Source organism: Gallinula chloropus (assembly GCF_964237585.1).
Source record: "Gallinula chloropus genome assembly, chromosome: 5".
In the NCBI taxonomy this organism is placed as follows: Eukaryota; Metazoa; Chordata; class Aves; order Gruiformes; family Rallidae; genus Gallinula; species Gallinula chloropus.
In genome coordinates this window covers 2,730,654-2,742,267 of record NC_140090.1, presented here as the reverse complement: position 1 = coordinate 2,742,267, position 11,614 = coordinate 2,730,654, and the positions used below count along the sequence as shown (strand labels likewise).

The 11,614-nt window shown below is 39.7% G+C and overlaps 1 protein-coding gene across 1 annotated transcript in view; it reads left to right on the top strand.

Annotated features, from left to right (window-relative positions):
• The window catches only part of MBD5 (methyl-CpG binding domain protein 5), a 146,209-nt gene that overhangs the window by 604 nt on the left and 133,991 nt on the right, over positions 1-11,614 (top strand). The window lies entirely within an intron of this gene.

The following is an 11,614-nucleotide window of genomic DNA, read 5'->3' as shown; positions in this document are numbered from 1 at the left end:
GTGGCTGCGGTGGGTGCTGAGCCCCTGCTCGTCCCGAAAGTGTTTACCCCGCCGTAGCAGGGAATTCGGCGGCTGAAATAACGCCGGGGTGCTGGGGGGGAGCCCTCGGGATTTGCTCACCCCCCCCCCCCCACACACACACACACACACCCCTCCTCACCCCCCCCCCGCCACGGTCGGGCTCTCTGCGGCGCTTTCATGCCGCTGTGTGAGTCGTTAAGCCCCTGCGGTGGTTAAGGCCCGGCTCCTACAAAGCCCCGTGGCGAGCTTAACTTCCAGGGGCAGCCCAGGAGCTGGGCTCCTGGCGAACGTCAGGGCTTTGCAGGATGGGGATCGGCGTTGCGCACTTGGGAGCGGTGCGTGGTTATCCTTGGTGGCCGGCTATATTTGGTCAGTGGTTTTGCTCAAATATATATGTGTGTGTCGTGAGCTGTTTTTCCATGGCCTTCTGCTGGGAAGGCCAAATGTCTCCATCCCTGCTTACGGCGCTGCTGGGTTGTTAGGTCAGGTCCTGGCGGTAGGCTGATCTCACTGGTTTTTCTAGGGGTTGAAAGGAAAGTTAGGTGTCAAAATGCCTGAAATAGATTAAAATGTAGGGGGTGGGGGGGCAGATAAAATGCAGAACTCAAGGAAATATTGGAAGAAGCCTTCTAGAGATTTGCAAGAATCCAGAAGTAAAGAGTTTGGGCATTAATGCCAAGTTGAAACGAGAGCCCTCTCCATAAGTAGAATGTTTGTATTAAAATTGCTGTTGCCTGCTTATTTCTGGAGCTTAATTACGTCCTTCGTGAAGACGGCTTGAGTGCTCAGTGTGTTAAGCACTGTGGGTCATGCTGAACCATGGAGGAGTAGGCCATGAGTCCGTGTATCAGCGGGGCACCCCGGTTAAATGGTGGTCAGCACAGAGCGTGTGTGTCATCCCTGCCTGGCGCTGGAAGGGCACCCACGAGAAAAACAGCTCTCCTGACATGCTTCTGTGTCTCCCATTTCTAATTTGTACGTACGTTGTCTTGTGTGAAGCAGCAATTTTGTGATCAAGTGGGAGAGAGTTTGAGAAAGCCGTAATTTGATGGGGTGGAAAGAATGAGAGAAAAATGTAGTTGAACGGATACTTAGCAGTATTGTCCAGAAGAATTGAAGGCAGCAGCCATAACCATGGCTCTTCCTAACAGTTTGCTGTTAGTTTTCTGTTAGCTACTAAAACCAAGGCTACTTTTGTTTTAAACACATGAAAAAAATTCCATGGTGATATAATAATTGTCAAAATCAGCAGATATGCATATAAAGACCCATTATCTGAACGCATGGCTCTCCTTTTAGTTTACTACAGGCAAGAGTTTGACAGCAAAAAGCTGTCCAGGAGTACAGGACACAGTTTTTCTTTCTCTTTTTTTCTTCTTCCTGACAATGCTTCCTTTCTCAACCTGGGATACTATTCACCCACTTCCATCTGTACGTGGAGACCTATAGTGGTTTCAGGATCATGCTCCCTATGTATGTAGGGCTGCAGATCCGCCTGCAGTTTCCACGGCCTACAGCTGCTGAGATGTATTATTTATTATGGGGATTTAACACCTTGGTTTCTTTGTGTTTTAACATTAAAAATAAGTATGGTTTGATTCAATGGGATTGAATTGGTAAAATACCCTAACAGAATTCTAGAGCTGGGCAGGTAGCGACGGGACTTCTCTTAATTTTTGTTCTTCTAGGACTTAAAAGTATTAATAATAAAACCTTTGGTGCCATAGGCTGGTTTGGGGGGAATTGGGTAGGGAAAGTCCATCCTAGGGAGCCTCCGGTGGGGTTGGGATTCTGAGCTGTGTCTGAGGCAGTTCCTGCAGTTTTGCAGCACCCAGCACAAAGGCGGCTGAGGGTAATTTGGGGGCTTCTGGCTGCTCTCACAACAGCCTTCTAAGAACCGAAAGAATTGACTCAACCTCTGTTCAGGAAGGCTGTGTGTTACCAACAGCTGCAACTAAAGGCCATTACACTTCTGTTTTGAGTGGGGTATTGAACCAAAATTAGTCATGATTGTCATGTACTCCAGGTTAGCGGCTTCCTAGGCTTTAGGTCAGAGAGATTGTTTTGAATTAGCAAGGAACCAACCATGGCAAAATCCAGGCTATGCTAGACATAAAGATCCTGTTTGGGCCGGACTTGTGTTTGCCTTTGACAGTCTCTCCTTGCTGTTTGCTGTCTTACCTTTCTTTGTAGACGAATGTGTTAGTTTCTATTTAGACTGGGGAGGCGGATGTTTGAAGAGCATCTTTATGATGCAATACTTTCAATAATTTAACTTTTCTTCACTTGGGGTCCTTTGGTTTGGCTGTGGAGGGATCAGTCTCTATTTTTTTGCCTTGTTAAAAATCACTGAAGGCCTTGGCATAAGGACCAGGCCTCTCAAAAACGGAATGTTTTGGGTTTCAGCTGGGTTATTTAATTTGGTTTGTCAGGAGATTTTATTTATTTAGTTATTTATTTGTTCCTACTGTTATTCGTGGCGATTCCTTCTATGTGACAGATCAGTGCCTTGAATATGGTCTGTAGCTATTAGTTTCTGAATCAGCAGCGAGTGCTTATCGTGGATGTTCCTTCTGGAAAGCAGTAGACCAGGTGGGTGGCCCCTCGTGCCCATCTGGAGCCCCCACTAATGTCTCTGTGTGTCTTTTCTATGGGCTTAAGAGACCACATGCACAAAGCAGCTTGTGAGGGAAGGATCTCATCTATTAATGGCTTGGAAGGCAAATTTGGAAACCGACTGAGCTTCCTTCTGAGAAATACTGATAAAACTTTTCAGAAGTGGGGATTCCTGCTTCGTTTGGGCTTGTTTTGATTGTTTGTTGGCTTGGTTTTGTTTGGTTGGTTTGTCAAGGGCTCTGTATTGGTTTCTGGTTTATCCCAGTAGAAGTATCAAAGGCACCGTTGATACATTTTTGAACGCTCTCATGTCGTGAAGGACCTGCTTATTCTTTTAGCGGATATTTGAATGTTTGAAACCACAGGCTTTCTTTGTAATTATTTTTGGAACTATTAGATGGAATAATACTGCTCAATCAGTTTCAAATAGGCCTGCACAGGAACCACGGCCTGTATTAGGAATAACATTTTGGAAGAGTGTCGGAGACAGATAAAAATTAAAGCATCCTTAAAAGCTGTGTAACTAGAGTTAAACCAAAGGGGATGCTAATAAAAAGCAGCAGTTAAGAAATTAAGAAGTGCTGACTCCTTTCCTCTCTTGAAATTCCAAATGCCTTGTTTTATTTTTTTTAATTTTTTTTTTTTTGATGATGATGAATCGTGTAGAAAGGGTTCAGACTTGGCACTATTTTCACATGGAGGTAAAATCCATCAAATCTGCTTGGACTACAAAGTTAAATTCATATGGGCTCGTTTATATATTTAGTTACATAGATAAATGAGCCCCTGTTTGTACAAACAGGAGTATAGAAAAGAAGTGCAAAGACACAGATAGTTTAAAACAGACCTTCAAATGGTTTGGACCCTGTGGGTCTGAAGACCTGTGTTTCAAGCCTTTTACCTCTTAAGTTGTTGTTTTGATCTGGCACATGGCAGCAGGAATCAGTCATTACCGTGAGGTGGCTATTCATAGACCTTTGTGAAAGAAGTTGGTCGTCTCAGTTTATCTGCAGCTTGACAGGTGTTCCCATCACAAAAATCTCCGTTACCTCCTGTCCTTCCCATGGGAATGACTGGGGAACAAATCACAGAGGGTGGCTTTGAGCGTTGGCTCATTGGGCTGGAGCTGGGAAACATTGTAGGGGGAGATACAGAGAGATGGAGATGTCCAAGATAGGCTGTCGCTTTGCTCTTTGGGTTGGTTTGGGTTGATTTGTTTGTTTTTATTGTGCTTGTTGGGTTTTCTTTCCTAAAATCCTCTGTTTCAGGAGCTTTACTTAAAAATAACATGGTAACATGAATGGAAAAATCTTTTTGAGGCTTCTAATAAGTTTATCAAAGAAAGAAGAAAGGGTTTACTTTATTAGTCTGGTTAAATTCTTCAATGAGCTGGTTTCATATTTATTTTTTATTTTTATTCCAGCAGAAATATTATTTTCAACTAAACTAAACAAACAGTATTTTTAAAATTCTTGTCCTGTTATCTGGTAACTAAGACCCATGCAAGCAATGTTAATATTCTTATACAAGGTGAAATCAAACCCTGGGATTAAAATATATATATATACACTCATATTTTTTTATTACAATATCACAAAAAATGTAAATTATCCACAGTTATTTTGGTGACTTGTTGAAGGGAGAAATAATCTGAAATGTAAGGAATATCTTAAATATGGGGGCCCTGGGTTTGCAGCACCAGTAGCACGGCCTGACTAAGAAAAATTCCCAAGTCAGGGAACCAGAACAGTTGTCAATTGTTTGCACAACAAATCCTGTTGGATCAAATGGTGATATTCTCAACATTTAGATAAAGAGAGGCTTGCAATAATGTTGCCTTGTACCCTGCTGCCAAAGGAAACAAATGCAGTCTAAGTTGGGAGAAAAGTAAAAGTCGGCCAAATGGAAGGTGGGCCTGCAGCTCATTAATACAGATAGGGCAATTTTCCCCCTCCCAACTGCTTAATGCTTCAAAAACATGTAAAGTAAATTTCAATTTGCCAATTTTAGACTTTCTTTTTAAGCTCTGGTAGATCGTTGCCAAAGCATTATTTAGGATTATCTGTTGTGACAAACTAAACTCTTTGTATGAAATGTATAAAAGTGGGGGGGTTGTCTTCATCCTTTAAGCTTTTACCTGTGTACCTCATGTATGTTTTTATATATGCCTATGTGTACAGAGTCCCATGTATTTATACATACATACATATTTATACACATGACTTATTTTAGAACAGAACTTCCTTTTGTCTTTTATTGGCTTGGGGGCAGGAGAGGGGGGGGATACATTGTCCCTTCGTAATCTTTATGGGAAAGAAGGTCAGCTAAAGCGAATGAGGAGAAGGATCAGATTTAAGAGGTAGACATGTTGGTATAAATTGGTGATGCAGCCTTGTTTTGTTAGGTTATTCTTCAGCGTGGCCACTTGAAATGTGAAATAATATTATAAGATCTGCTGGTATTTCAAAGTTCAGTAACTTTTCTTGCTGCGTTTTGAAGCCTTAAGAGAAAAAGCCTTTGTAAAATATAATTCTGTTTTGCAACCAATTGTTTTAAAGTTTTCTGGGTTTTAACTTTTCTCTTGAAGAGTCAAACCATGTTTCTCAAGGATAGCCCCCTTTGAAAACTCATCCTCAGAAGACTCCCCATTCATACTCTCTTAGGAAAGGTTAGGCTTTTTTTAAAGATATTCTTTCAAAACATTTTTCCTTCCTTTAACATTTTGTCACACAGGAGTTCTTGCCGAAGGGTTTCTTGGCTGTTTTAGAAACTGTAATCTAGTTAAAAGGTTTGTTTATGCTTCCCATCTCTGCTCTGCTGATGGTATTAGAGTGCGGGCCAGAGCCAGGCAGCTAACTGTTTATAGCAGTCAAACTTCAATTAAAGCTGCAGCCTTCAGTTTACTAAATATCAATATGTTCATGGCAGCTGCAGAGTATTGCAGGAAGGGGGAAAGTCGAGTGGTGGCCTGTGATTTCTCTTTCTCATGGAACAGTTTTTGCTTGTTCTTCTCCTATTTAGAATCCTGCAACTCTCAGGTTGAGGAATGCTTTGCACTTTGAGAGAAGCTGTCTGTGAAAGACAGAGATCTATATTTGGGACTGTATCTATTCAAGGCAAAACATTCATTGATTTCAGGGGAAGTTCTGTCCTAAATAACAGCTCTAGAGTGTGTTCTTCTGCGTTGGAGCAGGTCTCAAAATTCTTCTGCTGCGACCATTGCATAGGCTGTTGTCCAAACTCAAAGCGTTGTTGACTTTCTCTGCTAAGGTAACGTAAATGTTGAGGGCTGTGAAGTCCCCCCTTCTCAGGGTAGCAAGAATGGGCTATATTTAGTGGCCAAGAACTCAGGAATTTGAGTGTTGGGATGGAAAAAAAAAAAGCAAACTAATAACATATCTTTCATTTAATTCTTTAAACTTAAGGCTGACGTTTGGATTTAAGGATTATGCATTTTAAAACACGTGAATTGTTGGAGCCTTTTAAAACTCAAGTGGTTTGTTTTTTTTTTTTCTTGAAGTCTGCCTTGGTGTTATTAAGTAATAAAGCACGTATGTGTCTGTGGGCCATCTGAACTGAAGAAGCAAACCATATCTGGCCTGTAGGCCATTGGTTCCTCACCTCTGTTTTAAAATTAGTAAAATCATTTGCAGCGTGATTCATTTCTAAAAATTACTTGTCCATCTGTGCAGAGCGTACTGGCTATAAAGTTGCAGTGCTCGCTGTGGTAGTGTTGATGTTTCTTTTCTGAAAGTTGAATTACTCTCACAACACGTTTCTTGTAGCTTTTGTGTCGTGCTTTGGCCAGGTTGTTGTTATTTGAGAAATAAGTTTGTAATTTGGGCTATTGGAATATTGCAGCATGATTTTAGTACAGTATCCGTACTCTTGATGCTTTGTTATTAAAAATCTATGTATGAAATCTTTACATTAAGGAGGAAAAATAGAAGATCTATTCTGTTTTCACTGATGTCAGTGATAAAATATTTATCAACTTCCTTGGGTGCTGGATCAAGCCCTAAACCTGAATTTTTCATGAGTTGTAACTTCACAAAGGTACTGGGGGGGTGAGCAGTTCGAACCATGTCGTGATCCCAAAAGCTGGCTGTTTGGCGTTTTCTTAATCAGCTGCTCTGTGGATTCCTGGTGGATCACCTTACATATTTAGCTTTCTTCCTGTCCTTGTGGGTTTCCCTGGTCTTTTTCCCATGCTCCTTTTCTTAAAAACTTCACAGTTACCAATCAGTCTTAATCATTTTTTATAACTCATTATCTGATGTAAGAGTTCTGCTCAGGATCTGCAGGCACATGGGGAGGTAGAACTTAAGAAGCATATCCCTGGAACTAAAAACTAAAGAGCAAGTTAAAAAATAATAGCTTTTATAGTTGTTTTTATGTAAAAGGAACTTATAAATACTTTATATCAGTAAAAGCATTCCCCCATGTGGGGACTGCATTGTTTTTCTTAAATAATAACTATCAGAGCTATAGCTGGTGGTGTGTCACAGAGTGGGCACCTGAAGTTGGTAGACCCTGTTGTTCACAATATTTTCTTCTATTTGAAAACAGTTAATTGACTTTCTCCAAATACTGTTCTGTGCTGAATAAATATAAATTTCTATTTATTCAGGTTTTCTTGATGTTACAGGTTTGGTACAACAACCTGAGATGCTCTTATCCATAGAGGAACTTTGGGAAGTACATTAATTTGATTTGTAATATTACCAAAACAGTAACAAAGTGTTAATATTCAGCTTTTTTTTAGTTATTTCAAATAATTATAATACTCTGTACGTACTGGAATTTATAATATCTGTATGTCTAGAACATTTCTGAGCTTCTATTACAGAAAAAACACGTTTTAGTTTCTATTTTGGTTGATAGTAGTGAAAATCCATGTGTAATATATGAAAATGTTGATTATAGTGGTGGTGGATGTAAACTTATTTATTGCTGAACCATAAATTGAAGATATGTTAAAGCATCTCCAGTTATTGTAGTCTTGGAAGAAAGCTCTTTGTAGAGACTTCTATTTAATGTCATAAAATTTGGTTAGCAAGTGTATCCTAGAGGTCTGAGCAGGCAGGTGATGTTTTTGGATTAAGTGATATGAATCTGTATGTTGATCAAAATTTTGCAAATAATTACAGCTTTTTTTAATCTCTGCCTTAATCCTGTCCAGTGTAATCCATAATTGTCTGTCCTCAATTTGCATAGACTCTCCCCTTGTTTACTTCTGCTTCCCTCACATACTTTCTTTTGCCCTAATAAAAATACTGAAGAATTTACTAACTCTTAGTTGTCTAAGAAGGAATGTTTGCTGCTCAACTTGATGGTTTTTTTTTTTTCTGCATGTCAGTAGCTCAGTGAGTTTGGAGCATCCCAGATAAACGTGAAACTTCAGAGAATGCATCCCTAGGTAGAAATACTTTTATTTTTGTGCAAACAAAGGATGGTGGAGCTTGTTTCACCGGAGAGGCAAGTTCCCTGGAGCTGTGTGATGCTGCTTCTGTGAATAACTCTTCCTGCCCTTCGCTGTGGGATTCGATACTGGGTGAGCTTGTTGTAAGGGAAGATGGCTATTTTACTCTCTAGAAGAGAAAGGAGCTTTATAACTGAAAGCTGCTGGAGAGGCCTTGTGGTGTGGGAGTAGGAAGGAAGCGAGTAGTAAGACGTTAGGAAGTAGCAGGCTCTGGGGAGAGGGGTTGGTGGTCAGGAGCAAAGCGGCACAACGGGGCTGTGAATGGCACAGGGAGAGAAGGGGGATGTAGTGGGGCAGGAAGTGGATGGAGGCAAAGGAAGCTTTTGGAGAGGAGTTGAAGGATGGGGGCCTGCTACAGAGGCAGTCAGGGCTGTAACCAGAAATTTGGGGGGCTTTTGGGGAGCAGGGGCCTTGTGGGTGTGCATAAAGTATTTGCCATGGCAGAGAGGAGAAAATCAGTAGTGGATGTGATGGGAAAGGGAGATGGTGACTATTTATGGAAAACAACCCTGGTAGCTGGAAGACAGAGGTATGAAGCCCTGTGACTTATGTCTTCATACACAGCATCAACTAGAAAGCAAGGCTTCATCACAGTCTTTACATACAATAGAGTCTCAGGATGGTTTGGGAAGGGAAATAAATAGGCACCCAACTACTGTCAGGCATCTAAATAATTCCACCGTGTTGTCACTGTTGCTACCTAGACTTGGAGGAGCTTAAAGTTGTGACAGCCTAGCTCATCGGGCATATTTGGACACCAAGCCCCACTGTTTTAAGATGATAACTGGTATCAGTGTGAAAGAAGTGCTTAAATATCTCTGAGGACTTTGGCCTAGATGTTTAGGTTTCCATGACTTAAGTCTCTAGGCAACTAAATCCATGACTTGAGATCGGCTTTTTCTTCTTTGTCCTACTTCAGTCCCATCTTGTGGCTGCGAACTCCACATCTTGGTTGGAGGAGAGCATCAGAGAATCCTGCCATCCCCATACCATAAACAGATCTCTCTGACAGAGACCTGGGTGTTTAAGTTTTCCTTGGGAGAAGCATCCCATCATTATACTCTGAAAAGGGTGGCTGAGATGCTCAGCATGCCTTCTCTGCCTCGCCATTATTTTGTTTACTTTGACTATATTCTTTCTTACTTGTCTCTTGAGTAAACAATTCTAATCCCCTGCTGTACATGCAGGTCATTTTTTTTTTTTGTTAGTTATTTCTGAATCTCCCTATTTTTTTATGCATCCTCTTGACATCAGCTGACCAGAACTAAACACAGTATTCCTAGTGAGGGGAAACCACTGATTTATATGGATTATTCTAATCCAACATCATGCAAGCAAAATCAAAAAATAGTTTGACTACCTAATGATTCAGAAATGCAGAAGTGTTGCCAAAAATTTTAGCATTTGTTAGCTTTACACTTGAGCAAATGCATTCTGGTAGAGAATTTAACTTCTTGTTTTTTTTAAAACTCTTATCTTCAGAGTTTTAAGGCAGTGAATTTATTCCACAAAACCAGGAGCCTGTGTTTTATAATTAATTAAAATATGAAAACTATTTTTTTAATTGCTTCTTCCTTTATACTTCCATTAATGTTTCTAGGCTTCATATACAGGGATGAACATTCTGCCACTGAATACAGCTGAAATGTTGTTTTATTGAGCAGGAGCTTTAACATGTTTGAGCATTTTCTAGTTTTGGATGAGTCTGAAGCACGGTTTGCGCTGTAGGAAATACATTCAGCTTACCTTGGTCAGGAAAGGAGTATCTCTTAAATAACACCGGTTTCTGTGTATTCAGAGTGCTTAAGTATTTCAGCAGAAGTAGGAACAACGTTTTTTGAGGAACCTGAGCAGAAGTAGGAACCAGATGTGTTGTTTTGGTAAGCACTGAACAGTCTGTTATTCTCTGATCCCTTTGAATTCAGTGACTGACTAAATTATTTGATGTGCCTCTTCTGGACACACTTATTCTGTTTATTTGTCAATCAGAACTGGAGCTCTGGTATTCCTGTAGCATAGAATAATACAAATAATGAGGGATATTTTAACTTTGTAATTTTTTTTTATTCTGTGAAAATTATTTTGGACCTCATACAGGGTGATGATTTTGCATAGTTCAGCAAAGAATAAAAAAAAAGGGAAAGTAATAATTTAGTTTGAACAGTAGAAGAGACTTCTTAAATTTAGAAATCAAGTTTTTCTCATTATAATTTCTATTGGATAGCTTAAATTCTAATTGCTGATGCTACTCTATGTCAGCTTCTTAGCTTGGCTGCATCTTTGTGGATACAAGAAAGGGACTGAATTTTTTCATTCCCTTTTTTCTCCCGTTCAAGACTTAAAAAAACATAAAGCAACAAACCCCAAACCTCTCCCAGAATACCTAACTGTATGGTTTTGTCTCAACTGTGATGACTGTACATTGTTTTAAATAAATATTCTGACACAGTTCTGCCAGGAACAAGAAAAGGGGCTTTGTTCAATCAGCCGAAATAGAATTATCTGCAAAGTAGCAGTTACTTAAGCATTTTCCCCATGATTCAGCACTTGATGAATAATATGTTAATAAATAATTGCTTTAATTTAGAAAACCAGAATTTGAGAGGATTTGGGGTTTTTTTTATTTAAATTTTACATAGTAATACACTGGTCAATTGACTCTGTGACTTCAGAGGGGTTGGGGGAGAATCTAACAAAGTGCCAATGGAATATAAACACATGCTCAGCAACTGGGTTCATCTCTTATCTTTCCTGTTAGATGTTTTTCCTGCTATTAGATAGTAAAGAATTTAAATTCAAATTTAATTGTTTTGGATAAAAGTAAAGGAAATACAAAATTTCTGCTACATTCCAGTAAATACATGGAGATGTTCAGTGTGCTGGCCCCATCTTCATTTATAGCCAGGGAGCTTTATGTTACTTTTCCATGACTTTCACTGTGACTTCTTACTTTAAAGTAAAATGCCTTTTCTACATAGGAAAGTCATATATTCTGTCATCTATTAATTTAAAATGTATATATTTTTTATTTTACTATTAAGTCCTGTGATTTGGTGCTACTGTTGCAATATGAACTGTTAATGACATGGCTTTGATAAGAGAATTTTGAAATAGCATCTGGACAGAACACTGTGTTTCTGTGGAGAAAGATAATTACTCTCCTAAGTTTAAATAGGGACTGTTTGTGTGTGTGTATCTGTGGCATTTTTGAGGCTGTCTCATAGGCATTGCTTCCCTTTGAGATGGATGGGAGTCATTCCTCTTCAAGAGGTGAGCTTATGTCCAGCAGTGGAGTGCAGCATATTTTAGTATGTGCCATGGAGAAGGAAGTTTATGACTTGGGCAAACACTTTCCCCATCTCTGTAGAGACTTGTGGGTTTAGTGTCCAGAAACTTCTTCATAAATACATCTATAGAATACCTAAGGCCATTCAATTCATCTTTTCATGGGTAAAGGATTTTTTTTTCCCCTTTTCTTTCTTTTTTTGATTAAAT